Source organism: Panthera onca, chromosome C2 (genome assembly GCF_046562875.1).
Source record: "Panthera onca isolate mPanOnc1 chromosome C2, mPanOnc1 haplotype 2, whole genome shotgun sequence".
NCBI classification, from domain to species: domain Eukaryota; kingdom Metazoa; phylum Chordata; class Mammalia; order Carnivora; family Felidae; genus Panthera; species Panthera onca.
In genome coordinates this window covers 148,568,702-148,589,024 of record NC_138347.1, presented here as the reverse complement: position 1 = coordinate 148,589,024, position 20,323 = coordinate 148,568,702, and the positions used below count along the sequence as shown (strand labels likewise).

General features: G+C 41.6%; 1 long non-coding RNA gene across 3 annotated transcripts in view; it reads left to right on the top strand.

The window, feature by feature from the left end:
- The first annotated feature begins 5 nt into the window (after positions 1-5).
- The window catches only part of LOC144612800 (uncharacterized), a 44,497-nt gene continuing 24,179 nt past the window's right edge, over positions 6-20,323 (top strand). The window contains exons 1-3 of one of the 3 annotated variants that reach the window (XR_013549920.2): positions 6-3,246; positions 8,039-8,926; positions 9,469-9,688. This is a non-coding gene — a long non-coding RNA (uncharacterized LOC144612800). Of the gene's footprint in view, positions 3,247-8,038; positions 8,927-9,468; positions 9,689-20,323 lie in introns of those variants that run through there. The other 2 variants (XR_013549918.2, XR_013549919.2) reach the window with 2 other exon arrangements.

The window sequence follows — 20,323 nt, the reverse complement described above, 5'->3', positions numbered from 1 at the left end:
CTGTGGCTCAGGGTCCCCGGCTCTCGCGTAGGGATAACGTCAGGGGTGAGAGTTCGCCGTGCGAAGTTCACGCGAGGACTCCAGCGTCCCTGGCTCTTAGGCTGGCGGGACCTCAGTTTTCTCTCGCGTTTTTTCCCTCGTGCGGCGGCGGCTAACTCCGCGAAGGCTGTATCCCGAGCGCGGGCCTGGCGGGGACGGGCATGAGGGGTTTCGGTCGCAGCCAGTTCTTGGGAGGCTCGGGGGAGGACGTTCCGGCTTTCACGGGCGCCGACGGCGGCGGGGCGACGGAGCGCTCGATCCTTTCCGCTCGTCTAGTGGTTATCTGCTGCCACGAACGCGTGCTGTGGAGCCTCTCGTGGAGCCCTTGGGGCTTGCACTCTGGTGGGGGGCAGCCATTAGTTGCAAGCATGGGGTCACTAGAGCGGTGGTCTGACCCAGAACAGGGGAGGTTTCTCTGAGGAAGGCAGTGTCTTGAGGTGACAGTGAACTTCCAGGGAGGGAGCCTCTAGTTTGTTCGTATGATAGATAACCAGCATCTGGCGAGCTGATGCAAAGCGTCAACTGTGCCGTAGGGAATATATCTGTGACTAAATTAGAATCTCTTAATGTTGCCGTGAAGTGAGACAGGTTGCCAATGTTGTATCACACAGGTAGGAACCAAGTGCCGTGAGCTCCGGATTCTGAAACTCTTTTTGTCTCATGATTGAGTTAAGACACACGTAGGAAACATTCGTGTTATATATGCTGAATTGAAAACGTCATACCTTGGTTTTATTATGGTATGGCTTTCAGCTACTTGAAGGCACCTACTTGGTCTGGTTCACGCCCATATTTCCTGGAACAGCCTTGGAGCTCAGCTCAGTAGGAGCCCAGTGATGTTAAATGAAGACATAAGTGATGCAGTAATTGTGGGGCTTCAAAAATAAGGGGGAATAACCAGAGACTTATTTAGGATAATTAAAATGACAAAAGAGCCCGAGGGACTTGAATATGAAGGTAAACCCGAAGTCGTTAAGCCCCGTGATTCTGGAAATACAAAGGCTAATAGCAGCAGGGAGCTGAGCGTATTCATTCCTGAAGGGGATTTGTACAAATCAAAGGAATGTTAGCTTCATTTGCACATTTCCAGAGAGTGAGATTTGGGATGTGGGAGACTTGAGTGCCAGCCTCAGGCTAGCCACAAAGTAGTCTTGACCTTGGGTTTTACTTCTCAAAACTTCACTTTCTTCATCTGTGAAATGGGGGTAACAGTGGTGCGGTTAATGAGGAAAATGTAGGTAGAGTGTTAGCACAGTGCCTGGCATGAGAAGTGTGCACTCTTACTTTAAAAGTTCCTGTGCTGTGTGCATTGTGTGGAAAGAGGCAGACCCTGCCCTAGTTGTATGAGAAATTCTCTCTTTCTGATTGGTATATAGAAGCCAGATCTTGGTAAATGATAATGATAAATATCTGAAATAATCAATGCAGAAGATTTTTTAATGGAGGTTATTCTGTTATACTTCTTTCCGTGTTGTGTTACAAGAAAACAGCAGTGACAGCTGAAAAACCATTACGTCTTTCATCATGCAGACCTAATTGATAGCAAATGTACATCATGTATTATTCTCCTTACTCTGTCATTTAGAAGTATAATTGATGCAGAAGACTTTAAAAAATTATTTGGGTTCTCATGCATTAAACTGACCTACTTGTAATTTATAGAAGGAAAGACAGCACAAGAAGTGTCTGCCTAATTTGCTAATTTCTGCCCTTTGGAGAGCCTTTGTAACTTATGTTCTAAGTAGAGGTTTACACACGATCAGTCGTATCTACTGTAGGAGAAATGCGCTTCTAAACTCACGTCTATTTAAGCTGAGACCCAGTTTAAAGCTACACTACTCTTTTTTATATTCTTAAAACTACTTTGTGATCTTTATGGAATTTTTTCTAAAATTTTGAGAAAATTGGTAATAGCTACAGAAATTTTAAAACCAGAATTCAAAGTCACCTTCAGCAATTATATTTCTTGGTGTGTATATTTTGTTGGGTATTGTACTGGATTTAGAAGTTAAAGACTTAGTTCTTTCCCTGAGATGATTTACAGTCTGATTAGGTAGAATGAAAAGATACAGAAAAACACTAAAAACAGTCTATGGTAAGTGGTTTCAACACAGCCTCAGGTAGATACAGTGAGCGAGCAGTTTCAGAGAAGGCTTCTTGGGACTGGGGTTTGAGTGAGTAAGCTTTGAAGAATGACTAGCTTGTAAATAAATGGGGAGACTATTCCAGAAAGAGAAAACAGTGGGCAGAGGAATAGCAGTAGACTATGGGATTGTAGCTCTCGCATGGACAGTGAATGGGGAAATGGCAAAATTTGTGACTAAAGCAGAGTCAGAATGATGGGAAGTAGGCTTAAGCTACATTGGGAAGGACTTTAAATGCTAATTAAAGAAGTTGCACAGTATTCTATCAGGTGGCCCTTGAAGGTTTGGGAGTAGGATGTTGACCAGAATAGTTAGAATATATTTGAGGTAGATGATAGTGTAGTAGAATGGTTAGAAAGGGAATATCAGAAAGTTAAAACCAATTCAGTGTTTAGCTCATTATATTATTTGTATTGAAGCCGTATCTGTGGTCTTAAGGATATGGAAGGCTGCCACATGCAGTGGCCTCATCCCTCTACCTCCTTGACAAGAACCACTATTTTGAAGCAACGATAGTTCTTACAAAGCAGTTCCCAGGCAGAATCGTCAGGGACCCAGACCATCTTAAAACCCATGTTAGAGGACTGCCCTGCAGGGCTACTCAATATGCCACAGCTCTGTACATTTTACATTTTGTAGATTCATGGAATAGTACTTAAAGTGTTTGTTTTAAACAAAAGTAAACTTCCCAGGCACATTAATAACATTTTAAAGTTTATTTATTTATTTATTTTGGTAGAGAGTGGGGGAGAGGCAGAGAGAGGATCCCAAGCCAGCTCCATGCTGTCAGCATGGAGCCCGATGCAGGGCTTGAACCCAGGAGCCATGAGATCATGGCCTGAGCTAAAGTCAGAGGCTTAACTGACTGAGCAACCCAGTGCCCCAAAAGTTTTGTTTAAAACTAGGTAGGAGCTTTTAAATAAACCAAGATTCTGTGGCAAAAGGTAATTGGGCCCCTGCCTGGACTGCTTATTTAAGTCTATCAAGTGTTTTATAAGAAATGCTATTTTTCCTCCCAGAAGGAGCAGCTGCTAATCGTATCAGGCCACCATGTTCTGCTCAGGTATGATAGTTTCTCTTTTTCACAAGTTATATATGCCAGAACATTAAGTCTGAGGTACCTAGTCCATCACTCTGCCCTTTAGGAAGAGTAGTTCTAAAATGCAATCTCAAAACTCTCCACATGGGGGGAAGTCAATGTCTCCTACTTTTATATCATTGGTTTCACTCAACTATGTAAAATATTTTTCTATTAGTAACGAGTATGGCAGTAGGATTTGTGTGTTTAGATAGTGATATTTTCTGTGGTGAACAAAAATATTATACTTGAAACATTTTAGTCTTGAATTAATTTTTCCACCAATGCACTAGGTATTATTATTATTCTGGGCAGCAACATTCTTCTTTTAATTTTTTTTTTTAACGTTTATTTTTGAGAAGAGAGAGACAGAGCAGGAGAGAGGGAGGAGAGAGAAAGAGGGAGACACAGAATCTGAAACAGGCTCCAGGCTCTGAGCTGTCAGCACAGAGCCTAATGCGGGGCTCGAACTCACGGACAGCGAGATCATGACCTGAGCCGAAGTCGGACGCTTAACCAACTGAGCCACCCAGGCACCCCCCCCCCCTTTTTATTTTATTTTATTTTATTTTATTTTATTTTATTTTATTTTGGGAAGCAACATTCTTCTTAAGAAGTACCAAGGGGGGAAAATGTGGTGGAGTGGAAGGGGGACTGGCCTGTGTCCCCAGGACTGCTACATGCATGTAGTTGAGAGACACGGGTTTGAATGCTGCCTTGAATGCTTATTACCATTATGACCTCAAACAAGTCATTTAGCCTGTTGGAACCTCAACGTTTCATCAACAAAATGGGGATATTAGTAAGTTCCTTAGAGGGATGCATTGTATGATCTAAATAACCCTATTTAGATCTAAATAACCCTATTTACCAAGAACAGTGCTTAGGATATATCAGACACTCCGTACATGATAGTTCCCCTCTCTAATTCAGTCCCCTTCCTCCTGCTGCCATATTCCTAAGCACTAGCCAGCAATGCAACCTTAAATCACTTTTCTTCTCTAGACCTCTAAATGTCCTGAACTGTGCCATTAAGTCACACTTTTCATTTATCTTTGCTCAGCCTCACCTTCCATTCCCCTGATATCCCCACTAACCCTTTTCACTGAGAGCACTGAGAACTTCTCTTACCTCTTCCTTTGCTCCCACATCTGGACTTACCTGCATCCACCTCAGTCATTTCTTCTGGTCTTGAGTGCCTTCCTCCCACTGAACACCAATTCCTGTACTGGATTCCATCATTTCTTGCCACCTCATCTATCAATTGTTTGCTCTCTCTGTAATTTTGTTTGCTCTCTCTTGTTATGGGCTTTTCCTACCCAAGACTCTTCTACTTATAGAAAAAGTCCCTTCCTAGCTCCTTCATCCTTCCTGTAGTTATTTTTCTATTTTCTCTCTCCCAGGTTTAGGAGGAAAAAAAATATGTGTGTTATTTCCATATCACTCTTTGCTCAACCCACAGGTCTCTATTACTGTCACTACTGAGACTACAATAGTGAAGAACATCTACTCTCTTTTTTCCTCTTGGGATCATCTCATGTACCCTCATGGTTTTTTACTGTCGTCTGTATACTGATGCTCTCTTCTCTCTCTGCCATACTTCTTACCTGAGCTGTAGAACCCTACACTCAGTTGTGTGTTGGACATCTCTACCTCAGTATTCCACAGATTCTACAACATGTCCATAAGTGAAATGGATTAATCATCTCTTTCCCCTCCTTCCCCCTGCTGTGGACACTCCCCTCCCAATAAGCCTGCACTTTCTCCTAAATTCCCTGACTTGGCTGGTGGAAAGGCTATGCATCCCATTAACCAAATATGAAACCTGGGTAAATCCCTGACACAACTTCCTCCTTTCTCCACATCCAGCCCATGACATCTGAGCAGAGGACTGAACGACGAGGGGCCAGCCCTATGAAGCTCTGTGGGGAGATCTAAGGCAGGGATGGCACTCTGCCTTTGCTCTCATGGTATTCTGCTCTGACCAAACTGGCCCAGATTTGCCTGACTCCTGTATGCAGTGATGTTAAGAGGATTATTTATACAGGAAAACTTTTTAAAAAAAATTTTTAATGTATATTTATTTTTTAGAGGGGGGAGGGGCAGAGAGACAGAACCCAAAGCAGGCTCCAGGCTCTGGAGTGTGAGTGGGGGAGGGGCAGCCTGCTTCAGATTCTGTGATTCTTCAGATTCTCCCCTGCTTGCTCGTGCTTGCACTCTCTCAAAATAAATAAATAAACATTTCAAAAAATTTATATAATTTTATATTCCGTATAGTTTGTTGTTAAATATGCCCTTCAGTAGAGAATATTCGGTTTTATATCTTGATTTTTTAAGTTAGAAAACTTACAATCTTATATAATCTATATAACTAAAAAGATTGACTTATTTTTATGATCTGTATTTGCACAGGTATGTTAATAGGTTATACAAAAACAGAATTGATCACTGGAAGCAAAAGCTTTCTGTTTATCCCAGGCAAACAACTCTTTCCACCAGGAGGGATAAACATAATTTTCTGCGTGGGCTCCCTAGCTGCTTCCTGGCACTCGATATGATGTTGAGTACTGTGGTCACATGTGAACATTGGGTTACAAGCACCCTGGCAGGAGAGCCTCTGTTACGTGTATCTTTGTACCACCCACAATGCTAACCTAGTGGTGTCCTGCACATAAGCCTCCAGTAGATACTGGCTGAATGACTCACTGTTGTCTCTCTGCAGAGGTCAGTTCCTCAGTTCAGTAACGCAGGTTGCATTTCAGCTACTGGGGCTGCAATATCCAGGTGGGGGCTGTGGACTCCTGTAGCCTCTTAATTCTCTTGATCACCCACCGTTTACACAGTCGCCCTTTCAGAACCCTCCTCCCTTCTCCCCCACTGCTTTGGATGGTGATTGCTTCTCTTCCTCCCCTTACTCTATATCTCTCAGCAATGATTTAGGGCCATTTTTACAGTCTGCTCATTCCCTGAGAATGAGGTACCTCTTCTGGGAGATACTGCCATCCTCAATGGCACTGCAAATAGGTTTGTGTTGACTGATCTCCAGGCTCTCCAAGTCATTTTGCCCTTATCCTGATTACAAGGTACCATCTGTCTCCATGGCTTAATGAATCGAGGGCTCATAAATATAGCTGATATCTAAATTAGATCCAAATCACAGTGAAGAAAGGATAATAGTCTCCTTCGCCAGAGATGGGTGGGCAATTACTTTTATAGCTTTGGAGAAAAATGGATTATGCAGATACTTCACTCAAATTGGTGGCCCTGAGTCACTGTCCCTATATGCTGATGCTTTTGCTCAGGGACAGTAACTTGCCTGCCCTGTTTCAGGAGAAATAGATTATCTACCTGACCCAAGTTCACTCAGTGAATCAGCAGTCAGATTCTAGCCATCATAGTCCTTCTGCTACTTTGGCTTATGAGGGTCAAAAGAATTTTTCAAGCATGAAGAATATTAAAATAACCGTTAAAAAACTGACCTAGTAACCTTGGCCTGTTGCCTAATGCAGTATGGCTGATAAGAAGGAAATCCCTTGCAGTGAGATGGCTGAGTGTTAAGTGTACTACACAGGTTGTGATTTTTCTAGAAATTGCGGGGGCGGGGGGTGCGGTTAAACAGTTTTAAAAGATCTATTGCCACTTCTGGTGAATTTGTTCTTACAGTCAGTGGGATCTGGAATCCTTGAGATCCATGGGCTACAGTGAGTGAGTTGTCTCTGGCCTCCCCCTTACCTGCAAGTATTTTACACCAGAAGGAAGCAGAACCACATGCAGCTACCCAAACAGCCTGTGCTACACCAACACATATGCTCACTGCCTACCATTCTCTAGGCACATTGCCATACACTTGACATATCCACGTCTCTGATCATTAAAGCAGCTCTATCATGTAAATATTATTATCCCCATTTTATACGTGAGGAACCTGGGGATCAACATAATTAAGTAATTTTCATGGGTTTCCATTGAGGCAGAGGCAGGATTTGAACCCAGTCCTGTTTAGCTCATGTTGTTTCTGCAATGCTTTCTTGCTGTTCAGTGCATTTTTTTGCCCTCCCTATGCTTATTCTCTGTCTCCTCTTCTGTTTCCCTTTCAGAATCCTTATCAATCACAAGGGTTTTTTGAAATATAAAAATGTGTGTATATATTCTATGTACATATATGATATATTCACAACACATGTACTTTTATATCTATATACCCATATAGATGTAGATATTTATAGACAGATATAAATAGATATATAGATGTATATAACATTAAATGAGGAAAGATATACCCCTCAAATGTTAATGGTTGTTTTATCTGAGTAGTAGAATAATTTGTGATTTTCATTTTTTCTTTGTGTTTTTGTGTCTTTCTCAAACTAGTATTATTGTCATCAGGAAACAGTTTTTTAAATCTTTCACATCCTTTCAAATTCATATGCTACTACCTTTGTGAGTAAAATCTTTCCTGATCTCCACACTAATGCTACTTTCTCTTTTGAAACACACTCTCCCCAGCACTTTTTTTTGTAAGATTAGTTACTTATTTTGAGAGAGAGAGGGAGGGGGAGTTGCAGAGAGAGAGGAGAGAGAAAACCTCAGGCAGGCTCCAAACTGCCAGCGCAGAACTCAGTGCGGGGCTCAGACCCATGAACTGTGAGCCCATGACCTGAACTGAAATCAAGAGTACGATGCTTAACCGGCAAGAGCCACCCAGGCGCCACTCCCCAGCACTTTTATTGTCTTGGGTCATTTCCAGCATTTTGCTTTGTATTCTGTGTAACCACAGGTCCCCAGGTCTCACAAATTGATAGAGGAAAGGAGTCGGGAGGCGCAGCTAATGATAAAAAAGGTAACCAGAATAGCTGTTGCTCCATTAGGAAAGCTAGAATCTTCCTGCTGTATCCACTATATCCCAGACTTTTTGGTCTCATCCCCTCCCTGTGGTCCTGGCCATGTCTCTTCCACATTGCTGTTCCTATGACCTGAGTCAGCCATGATGCTCACTCTGTGTGTGATGCTGTCTCCTCTCCTTCACTTGGTACCAAGCTAGGCCCCATTATTCCATCAGCCTCACACCATCTAGACTGTGCCTCTACCCTTCATCACTTTGCTGAAGTGGGACCATCTCCCACCCAGGTTGTACCTTTTAAAAGTTATTCGCCTTCCCCTCATTTTCTTAATCTCTGATATAACCTATTGCACGATGACTCATGTTTTCCGGCTCCTTAATACATCACCTTCCCAGCCTCCTTGCCTAGAAGAACTTGCCCTGAGATTAGGTTGGGAGCCAGAGAAATCTGGCCCAATCCTTCCCTCTCCTTAGTCAGGGGCCCCAGATGGAAGGGTGCACAACCACTCTCTTGTCTGGGAGATCGAGCTGTGATTTTGTTCTATAATTTATTCTAGTGTCTCTCTGCTGGGTGGCTTGTTAGCCTTCATCTCACCAGTCATTCCCTTTCCAGGAAGGCCTGTCTGTAGCAACCAGAACTGGAAGCCTGGTGGCCCGCTTGACATGCCCTGTGCTTGGGTAGACAAGCAGAAGCAACCCTGCTTGGGCTGTCATCAGTCCACCGTGTCCTCTTCTAAGCCTCTCCATTAACTTCTTGGACAGGAGCTGAGGACCAGTCAACTTTGTACACTCTGTGCACTCTGAAGCAGCTCTTAACATAGGATGGTAAGAGCTCCATAAACTTTTGCAGAAGGAATTACTGAAATCTATTGAATTTTGTGCTCTGCTTTTCTTTCTTAACATTATTGCAGCAAACAATCAAATAAAGATGATTAGTCCCACTTTGTTCTATACTAAGTATATCACACTTATTCTAACTCCATGACTTATTTGAGTTTTAAAACCTTGAGATATAATTCATATACGGTAAAATTCACCCCTTTAAAGTTTACAGTTTAGTGGTTTTTTTTTTTTTTTAATGTTTATTCATTTATTTTTAAGGGGGGAGAAAGAGAGAGACACAGCTCAGGGAGGGGTAGAGAGAGGGAGACACAGAGTCCAAAGCAGACTCCAGGCTCAGAGCTGTCAGCACAGAGCCCGACGCAGGGCTCGAACTCACAAACCATGAGATCATGACCTGAGCCGGAGCCAATGCTTAGCTGACTGAGCCACCCAGGTGCCCCTGGCATCCTTTAACTATCACTCCCCCTTGCCCTCTCTACCCCAGAAGCCTCCAGTGACTATCAATCTACCTTCTTTCTCTATAGACTTGCCTGTTCTGGACATTTCATAAAAATGGAATCATGTGACATGGACCTTTGTATCTGGTTTCTTTCACTGAGCATAATGTTTTCAAGGTTCATACATGTAGCATGTATATGTGTTTCATTAATTTTTGATGGCTAGATAATACTCCGCTGCATGGATATTTCACATTTTTGTTTAGCCATTCATCAATTGATGGACATTTGGATTGTTTCTGCTTTTTGGCTGTTATGAATAAAGTTTTATTTATTTAACAAATCATGTTTTTTTTTCTCGAGACCTAATGATTTCAATTTTAGGGGTATATACGCCTTGGTGGATCATATGGTAACTCTATGTTTAACTTTTTAAGGAACTGCCAAATTGTTTTCTAAAGTAGCTGCATCATTTTACATTCCAGAAGCAATGTATGAGGGTTCCAGTTTCTCCACATCTTTACAAAAGTGTTATTGTCCGTCTTTTTATTATAACTATCCCAGTGGATATGAAGTGGTATCTCATTGTGGTTTTGATTTGCATTTCCCTGATGGCTAATAACGTTGAGTTTCTTTTCATGTGTGCATTGGCCATTTGATATTTTGGTAGAACAGCAGAACATCCTCCAGACTGATACAAAGGGCCTATGTAATCTATTGGCCAGTGAGAAACAGGGCATGCAGTCTGTCCAGTATGCCTTGGGGTGTGGCCCAATAGCCCTTGCCTGAGGTGGCACTGGGCACAGTCCTTGTCAGCAGCCGTGGGTCAGAATATTTTAAAGGCAAATGCAATCTTTTTACTATTTCCCAAATACTTCCGGGACCTCTGCATCCTGGTTTACAGTGGACCTATTCTACTGCATCACATGGAGTCCATGTTTCCTCCAGCAGAAGGCCCCTGCCCAGGCTAGTGCACCTGCTCCATGCTCGCCTGGCAGTGTGGGTGGGGAGTGAGTGGACACGTGCCATACTTGGACAGCTGCATCAGGTTTAGTGCGTACACCCCAGTTATCTTTCCATAGGTCTGCTCCCCACAAGGCTCTATTTCACACAGCCCAGCTTCCTTTGTGCCTTTGCGGGACCCACGTTGTCAACCCTTTTCATGCTGCCCAGCTGTCAGTAGCCAAATTGGTGAGCATGGGTTCATGCACCAACACAATCCATAATGCCCTCAACTCTGCCCAGTGACTATTTTGTCTAGTTCCTACTTTAAAACAAAGTACATTGGGTCTAGTTGGATGGCAGAGGAATGCCAAATCGGCAGGTTTCCCTGGCAACTGCCATCAGTATACCCTGTGTCCTCTGAAGGCAAGCCTACCCTTTTCTTTACTTAGCGGAGGGGACACATAATGGCAGCAACTTCTGGAAGTTGGGCTGGATTGACATAAGTGACCAGCCCTAGTAATGAGTGCAGTTCATGAGACAGCAGGCTGGTATTGAAGTGCTCCTCTGCAGTAAGTAAGTGTGCCATTTCTGGAAGGTGCTTACCTGGGCACAGGCACTCTTAGGTTTGTGGAACGTGTCCTAAATCCATCCTCCTATTGGCAGAGAGATTTGTATCACCACAGGCAGTTCAGCAGTCAGTCCTTCCCTGTGTGCAGTGCAAGATAGACAGCTAATAGTTGTTTCTCGATGGGACTATACCTTGTTTCTTTTCCATTTCTTGAGGCTTGTTGTATGGCCTAACATGGTCTGTCCATGTTAGAACGCTCCATGGGCACTTGAGAAGAATGTGAATTCTGTTGTCATTGAGTGGAGTGTTCTACTTATCTGAGTTTCTAGTTACTCACTTTTCACCTGATAAAACACTGGTCATCCTTTGAGTTCCAGGTCCAAAGGATCTTGTCGGTCAGGCCTTCTTAAGTCGGTCACCACTTAAAACATACAGTTTCCTTGTTTGAACTTCCATCACTCATAACTGTGGTATATGGATAGACCAACACCATAACGGTATTATAAATTCCATCAAAAGTCAGTCTTTCTGTACTCGGATGTTACGGGTTTCTTTTGTGCAGGGACCATGTCTTAACTCTTATCTCCACATCCCTGAAAACTTAACTTTTTTTTTTTCAAGAATTAAATTTTTTTCTTCTAAAAAAACGGAAGCAATAAATCATAAAAATATCCTTGAAAAAAAGTCTTTGAAAATAACTTTTCATCTCTTCCAGGGGAGGAAAATCCATCACCTGGTTAGCACCAGGTGGTATCAGTAGTTGATTGATGTTTTTCTTTTTTTTTTTCTTGATTTTTTAAAATTTACATCCAAGTTAGTTAGCATATAGTGCAACATTGATTTCAGGAGTAGATTCCTTAATGCCCCTTAGCCATTTAGCCCATCCCCCCTCTCACAACCCCTCCAGTAACCCTCTGTTTGTTCTCCACATTTAAGAGTCTCTTATGTTTTGCCCTTTCCCTGTTTTAATATTATTTTTGCTTCCCATCACTTACGTTCATGTGTTTTGTATCTTAAAGCCCTCATCTGAGTGAAGTCATATATTTGTCTTTCTCTGACTGACTAATTTCGTTTAACATAATACCCCCTAATTCCAGCCACATAGTTGCAAATAGCAAGATTTCATTCTTTTTGATTGCCGAGTATACTCCATTGTATATATATATACCACATCTTCTTTATCCACTCATCCATCGATAGACATTGGGCTCTTTCCATACTTTGGCTATTGTTGATAGTGCTGCTATAAACATTGGGGTGCGGGTGCCCCTCTGAAACAGCATACCTGTATTCCTTGGGTAAATACTTAGTAGTGCAATTGCTAAGTCGTAGGATAGTTCTATTTTTAATTTTTTGAGGAACCTCCATACTGTTTCCCAGAGTGGCTGCACTAGCTAGCATTCCCACCAGCAGTACAAAAGAGATCCTCTTTCTCTGCATCCTCACCAACATCTGTTGTTGTCTGAATTGTTAATTTTAGCCATTCTGACAGGTGTGAGGTGATATCTCATTGTGGTTTTAACTTGTATTTCCCTGATGATGAGTTATGTTGAGACTTTTTTCATGTGTTGGTTGGCCATCTGGCTGTCTTCCTTGGAGATACTTACCCATTTCTTCACTGGATTATTTGTTTTGGGGTGTTGAGTTTGATAAGTTCCTTATAGATTTTGGATACTAACCCTTTAACTGATACGTCTGTTGCAAGTATCTTCTCCCATTCCGTCCGTTGTCTTTTAGTTTTGCTGATTGTTTCCTTGGCTGTGCAGAAGTTTTATTTTGATGAGGTCCCAATAGTTCATTTTTGCTTTTGTTTCCCTTGCCTCTGGAGACGTGTTTAGTAAGAAGTTGCTGTGGCCAAGGTCAAAGAGGTTTTTGCCTGCTCTCTTCTCGAGTATTTTGATGGCTTCCTGTCTTACATTTAGGGCTTTCATCCATTTTGAGTTTATTTTTGTGTATGGTGTAAGAAAGTGGTCCAATTATATTTTTCTGCATGTCACTGTCCAGTTTTCCCAGCACCACTTGCTGAAGAAACTGTCTTTATTCCATTGGATATTCTTTCCTGCTTTGTCAAAGATTAGTTAGCCATACGTTTGTGGGTCCATTTCTGGGTTCTCTATGCTGCTCCACTGATCTGTGTGGGAGATACAGCAGAGAAGCATCAAAGGAAAAGACTTCAAATTGGAAGGGCTGGAGAAGATGCAAGGCCTTAGGACATGTTTACACAGCTGAACGTGGCTGTGGCTCCTAAGGAACACCTAGACCCATTAACATTGTCCAGAGCCAGATCCTCCTTCACACCTGACCCTTCCTAGTGTTATAGAACCCAATTAACTTGAAATTCAACCTTGAAAAGCTAAACCATTAGATTGATTAACACACTTGCTTAGCTGATTTTATGCACATAGTCTTTAGCAATTATCCTAATAAAAAGAAGCTTCATTCTGGAGTTGGGGCCTCATTCCCACTCAAGTATGAGGACCTTCACTTAACTGCACTTTGTTTGTGGACTCATCTTTTGCGACTCTGGCCATACTCCCTGCAACAGATCTGAGTGTTTTTGTGCCAGTACCATACTGTCTTGATGATTGCAGCTTTGTAATACAGCTTGAAGTTCGGGATCTTGATGCCTCCAGCTTTGGTTTTCTTTTTCAAGATTGCTTTGGCTATTTGGGGTCTTTTCTGGTTCCATACGAATTTCAGGATTGTTTGTTCTAGCTCTGTGAAGAATGCTGGTGTTATTTTGATAGGGATTGCATTGAATATGTAGATTGCTTTGGGTAGTATCAACATTTTAACAATATTTGTTCTTCCTATCCAGGAGCATGGAATCTTTTTCCATTTGTGTGTGTGTGTGTGTGTGTGTGTGTGTGTGTGTGTGTGTCTTCTTCAATTTCTTTCATAAGCTTTCTATAGTTGTCAGTGTATAGATTTTTCACCTCTTTGGTTAGATTTATTCCTAGGTATTTTATGGTTTTTGTGCAATTATAAGTGGGATTGATTCCTTGATTTCTCTTTCTGTTGCTTCATTATTGGTGTATAGGAATGCAACTGATTTGTGTGCATTGATTTTATATCCTGCGACTTTGCTGAATTCATGGATCAGTTCTAGCAGGTTTTTTTGGTGGAATCTTTTGGGTTTTCCATATAGAGTATCATGTCATCTGAGAAGAGTGAAAGCTTGACCTCCTCCTGGCCGATTTGGATGCCTTTTATTTCTTTGTGTTGTCTGATTGCTGAGGCTAAGACTTCCAATACTATGTTGAATAACGGTAGTGAGAGTGGACATCTCTGTCTTGTTTCTGACCTCAGGGGGAAAGCTCTCAGCTTTTCCCCATTGAGGATGAGATTAGCGTTGGGTCTTTCATATATGGCTTTTATGATCTCGAGGTATGAACCTTCTATCCCTACTTTCTTGAGGGTTTTTATCAAGAAAGGATGCTGTATTTTGTCAAATACTTTCTCTGCATCTATTGAGAGGATCATGTCCTCTCAGGTTCTTGTCCTTCCTTTTATTAATGTGATGTATCACACTGATTGATTTGCAGGTATTGAACCAGCTCTGCATCCCAGGTATAAATCCCACTTGGCGTGGTGAATAATTTTTTTAATGTATTGTTGGATCCAGTTGGCTAACATCTTGTTGAGGATTTTTGCATCCATGTTCCTTAGGGAAATTTGTCTATAGTTCTCCTTTTTAGTGGGGTCTTTGTCTGGTTTTGGAATCAAGGTAATGCTGGCTTCATAGAAAGAGTTTGAAAGTTCTCCTTCCATTTTTATTTTTTGGAACAGCTTCAAGAGAATACATGTTAACTCTTCTTTAAATGTTTGGTAGAATTCCCCTGGAAAGTCATCTGGCCATGGACTCTTGTTTTTTGGGAGATTTTTGATTACTAATTCAATTTCTTTACTGGTTATGGGTCTGTTCAAATTTTCTATTTCTTCCCGTTTCAGTTTTGGTTGTTCATATGTTTCTAGGAATTTGTCCATTTCTTCCAGATTACCTATTCTATTGGTGTATAATTGCTCATAATATTCTCTTATTATTGTTTGTATTTCTGCTGTGTTGGTTGTGATCTCTCCTCTTTCATTCTTGATTTTATTTGTTTGGGTCCCTTCCTTTTTCTTTTTGATCAAACTGGCTAGTGGTTTATCAATTTTGTTAATTCTTTCAAAGAACCAGCTTCTGGTTTCATTGATCTGTTCTACTTTTTTTTTTGTTTCAGTAGCACGATTTCTGCTCTGATCTTTATTATTTTCTGTCTTCTGCTGGTTTTGGATCTTATTTGCTGTTCTTTTTCCAGCTCTTTAACGCATAAGGTTAGGTTGTGTATCTGAGACCTTTCTTCCTTCTTTAGGAAGGCCTGGATTGCTATATATTTCCCTCTTATGACTGCCTTTGCTGCATCCCAGAAGTTTGGGGCTGTGGCGTTATCATTTTTATTGGCTTCCATGTGTTTTTTAACTTCCTCTTTAACTCTTGGTTAGCCCATTCATTCTTTAGTAGGATGTTCTTTAGTCTCCAAGTATTTGTTATCTTTCCAAATTTTTTCTTGTGGTTGATTTTGAGTTTCATAGCCTTGTGGTCTGGAAATATGCACGGTATGATCTTGATCTTTTTGTACTTGTTGAGGGCTGATTTTTGTCCCAGTATATGATGTATTCTGGAGAACATTCCATGTGCACTGGAGAAGAATGTGTATTCCACTGCTTTAGGATGAAATGTTCTGAATATATCTGTTAAGTCCATTTGGTCCAGTGTGTCATTCAAAGCCATTGTTTCCTTATTGATTTTCTGTTTAGATGATCTGTCCATTTCTGTAAGTGGGGTGTTGAAGTCCCCTACAATGATGGTATTATTATCAATGAGTTTCTTTATGTTTGTGATTAATTGATTTATATATTTGGGTGTTTGCACATTTGGAACATAAATGTTTACAATTGTTAGGTCTCCTTGGTGGATAGACCCCTTAATTATGATATAATAGCCTTCTTCATCTCTTGTTACAGTCTTTATTTTAAAGTCTAGATTGTCTGATATAAGTGTGGCTACTCCGGCTTTCTTTTGTCGACCATTAGCATGATAGATGGTTCTCCATCCCCTTACTTTCAATCTGAAGGTGTCTTTAGGTGTTAAGTGGGTCTCTTGTAAACAGCATATAGATGGATCTTGTTTTCTTATCCATTCTGTTGCCCTATGTTTTTTGATTGGAGCATTTAGTCTATTGATGTGTAGAGTGAGTACTGAAGGATATGAATTTATTGCCATTATGTTGCTTGTAGAGTTGGAGTTTCTGGTGGTGTTCTTTGGTCCTTCCTCGTCCTTGTTGCTTTTGGGTTGTTTGTTTGTTTGTTTGTTTGTTTTTGTCTTTTCTTCCCTCAGAGAGTCCCCCTTAAAATTTCTTGCAGGGCTGGTTTAGTGGTCACAAACTCCTTTAATTTTTTTGTCTGGGAAATTTTTAATCTCTCCTATTTTGAATTGACAGCCTTGCTGGATCAAGAATTCTTGGCTGCATATTTTTTCCGATTCAGTACATTGAATATATCCTGCCACTCCTTTCTGGCCTGCCAAGTTTCTGTGGATAGGTCTGCTGCAAACCTGATCTGTCTTGCATTGTAGGTAAGGACTTTTTTTCTCTTGCTGCTTTCTTGATTCTTTCCTTGCCTGAGTATTTTGTGAATTTGACTATGATATGCCTTGTTGATGGTCAGTTTTTGTAGAATCTAATGGGAGTCTTCTGTGCTTCCTGGAGTTTGATGTCTATGTCTTTCCCCAGGTTGGGGAAGTTTTCTACTATGATTTGCTCACATAACTCTTCTACCCCTTTCTCTTTCTCTTCATCTTCTGGGACCCCTATGATTCTGATGTTGTTCTTTTTTTTTAAATTTTTTTTTTTTTTAACATTTATTTATTTTTGAGACAGGGAGAGACAGAGCATGAACGGGGGAGGGGCAGAGAGAGAGAGGGAGACACAGAATTGGAAGCAGGCTCCAGGCTCTGAGCCATCAGCCCAGAGCCCGACGCGGGGCTCGAACTCACGGACTGCGAGATCGTGACCCGGGCTGAAGTCGGACGCTTAACCGACTGAACCACCCAGGCGCCCCATGATGTTGTTCTTTTTAATGAGTCGCTGATTTCTCTAATTCTTAAATTGTGCTCTTTTGCCTTAGTCTTCCTCTTTTTTCTGTCCTATTCTCCATAAGTTTGTCCTCTATATTGCTGATTCGCTGGTCTGCCTCATCCATTCTTGCCACCGTGACATCCATTCAAGATTGCAGCTCAGTTATATCATTTTTTATTTCATCTTGACTAGTTTTACTTCTTTTATCTCTGCATAAAGGGATTCTAATCTATTTTCAGCCCCAGCTAGTATTCTTATTATCATGATTCTAAATTCTGGTTCAGACATCTTGCTTGTATCTGTGTTGATTAAGTCCCTGGCTGTCATTTCTTCCTGCTCTTTCTTTTGGGGTGAATTCCTTTGTTTCATCATTTTGAAGGAAGAAAAGGAACTAACAAGCTAAAAAAAAAAATAAAATTATAAAATTAAAAACAACACAAATCAAAACATATCAAATAAATTATGCTAGATCATAGGTACATTTTGGTCTGGTTGTTGAAAGGAGCTTAATAGATTAAAGAAAAAAGGGGAAAGGAAAAAAAATGAAAACGTTGAAAATTAGAAAAAAATGAATGCAATGAAATAGAATGAAATGATAGAAGTAAAATAGAATTTGAAAAATTTACAAAAAAGTAAAAAATATAGTAGAAAAAAATTAAGTAAAAATATTTTTAATAAAAATTGAAAATAAAAATAAATTTTTTCTCTTTCTGTATTCAAGAAAAAGAAAAAAAATTGAATAGATGGACCTGCAAACAGACTGAAATACAAGTGAAATTACATCATTTTCCCCTAGAAGTCAAACTCCGAAGCATTTTATAGTTCGTAAACTAAGGAGGTGGAGAGACTTGTGGTGTTCCTGAAGTGTGAGGTTGGTCCACTTGGGTGGGGCTTAGTGTAATGGCTCTGTTCTCCACGAGATGGCGCTCCTTAGCTTACTGGGGTAGATTGTTGTGGCGCTTGTAGGTGTGTATGCGCGTGCGTGAGAGGGGTGAAAATGGCGTAATCCAGCTATCCAGTCTCTAGTATTGGAACTCTGTTCTCCCTGATCAGCAATCTTGCACCCATCCTTTGTCTCCGGTTTCTGTCCACTTGCTGCTTTTATACTGTCTGTGACCAAGCCGTCAGGTTGTGAGGCAGCACCTCCCTCCTGGGTCTTATCTTAGATGCGGTGGTGTTTCCCAACCTCTCACTTCTGAGGGACTGCGGCTTTGACTCACTTAGACCTTCTGATGGAGGGTCTCACCGAGCAATGGCTGAGTGCTGGCCACACCCAGGAACGTTCGCTGGACCTTGCTGTTGCCGATGCACAGAGACTGAGGTCTGATGCAAGCCCGCCCCAGAAAAAGTTCACGCAGTTGTGTTGCAGCAGCATTTCAGGGATTATGGTAAGTCACAACACACATCTGGCACCAGGCATCCCCCTTAATGTCCTTGTTCCAGTACCAGTGAATGTGGTTGTTCTCTGGGGTCTGCTGGGACCTTTGGCTGTGGGGAGGCTGCACAGCCTCTACCAAATGTCCTCCCAGCAGGGGAACCACCTCTCTCAAGGACCCCCGGACCTTACTCTCTGCTCTTGAGGATTTGCCCTTGCCATCAGAGCACTACCAGGTATCTAGCTGTGGAGTTTGACTCTGTGGTCCCCCTGTTTATAGAGTCTTAATGGAATTTAAACCCTCTCCTTTCTTCTTTCTCCCTTTTTTGTTTAGTTCCTGTAGCTGTTTCCACTTTTCCACTTTCTTTCCAGGTGCTTTTGGGGGGGGGGTGCTTTTTCCATACTCTCCCCCACCTCTGTCCTCTCTTTGCAAGCAAAAACAGCTCCCTGCCCTCCAAGGCTTCTCTCTCCCCTGGTTCACCTCTCTGCACTGTGTACCTGCTGAGTTCTATATTTCAGGTTGTGCAGATTGTTGTGTTAATCCTCAGATCAGTTTTCTAGGTGTGCAGGATGGTTTAATGTTGATCTGGCTGTATTTCATGGACGTGAGACACAGAAAAAACTTCCGTGCTCTTCCACCATCTTGGCCCCACCCTGAAAACTTACTTCTCATGGTAACTTCAAAGCATTCTTATTGAAAGGATAAAAGAATTTGGTGGCTATTGAACCCCCCTTAAATGTTGAGCTCTAGGCCGCGTACTGTAGAGACTAGAGCAGAAGAAACACAGTATACTCTGCCTCTGGGGAACTTGTAGCTTAGTTAAGATGACAGTTTATCTACATGAGAAACCGTGATCACAGGATCTGACCAGGTGCCAAGACAAGGGCCTTAGGAGTTTGGGCTTGTCTGCTTTGTCTCTCTCCATACCTGGGAAAGAGTCCATAGAGAGTTTCAAGGTTGGAATCCTGATTTCCAGCTGTTAGTCACTGTAGAATCCTCTGGCAGCTGGTTATCTAGCCTCCACTTGGACACTCTCACCCACAGGGAGAAGCCCCAACACTCTCCACTTAGGATTTGATGATGTTGTTTGCCAACTTTGGGCAGTGAGAGAAAATCAGATTGCTTTTTAGCCTAGATGTATGCATCTTTCAATCTTTGCCTTGAAAGAAACTACAGGCCTGAAAAAAATGTGTGTAAAGTCAGCAAGGAAAGGAAAATAGCTCTAGTCAAAAGGTTGAATTCCAGTGAGGTAAGTCAATGGATACTCACATGCTGACGTTAGCTAAGGAATGTCCGATCAAATTCATCCTGAGAGGGTCACTTCTGGGGGGACCAAAATGAATTATTTTATTGCGGACAGTTATCCTTCCAGAGCCCATGTGTATGTGAATGTTCTGGGAAGGTCTGAGGGTATGAGATTTAGAGAGGTGAATTCATTCCATATACCAGTTAGACATTTTATTCTAATTCAGGATAAAGGCTGATAATTTTGGAGCTAATCAGATATTTCTCATCAGGAATGCAGTGTGATAAAGAAGGTTTTCAAGCCAGAATGTAAAACCCTTCTCTAGTAACTTCTCAAAATAGATTTATAATAGGAAATAAAATTATAATATGAAGTACAATACCTGCAATTGTGGTGGTGCCAGTTAAATAAAACAAGGGAATAATACAAGGGCTGGCCCACGGTTGTATATAATAGTAGACAAAATGTGTGGTGTCTTTATCACCATCATCATGGTCATGTTGATTTACAGCCACCGAGGGAGAGGGGAACACTAAGCCATCTGATGTTGGAGAATTAGAGAAGGGACAGAGCAGGTCTCCTGGTGGGTAACAGATGTGAGCAGGGTGAAAAAGAAGAGATAAGGTCAGCGAAATGGCCATCGAGGTTGGAATGTGTAAGATACATGATTTGATCAATGCAAAGTACC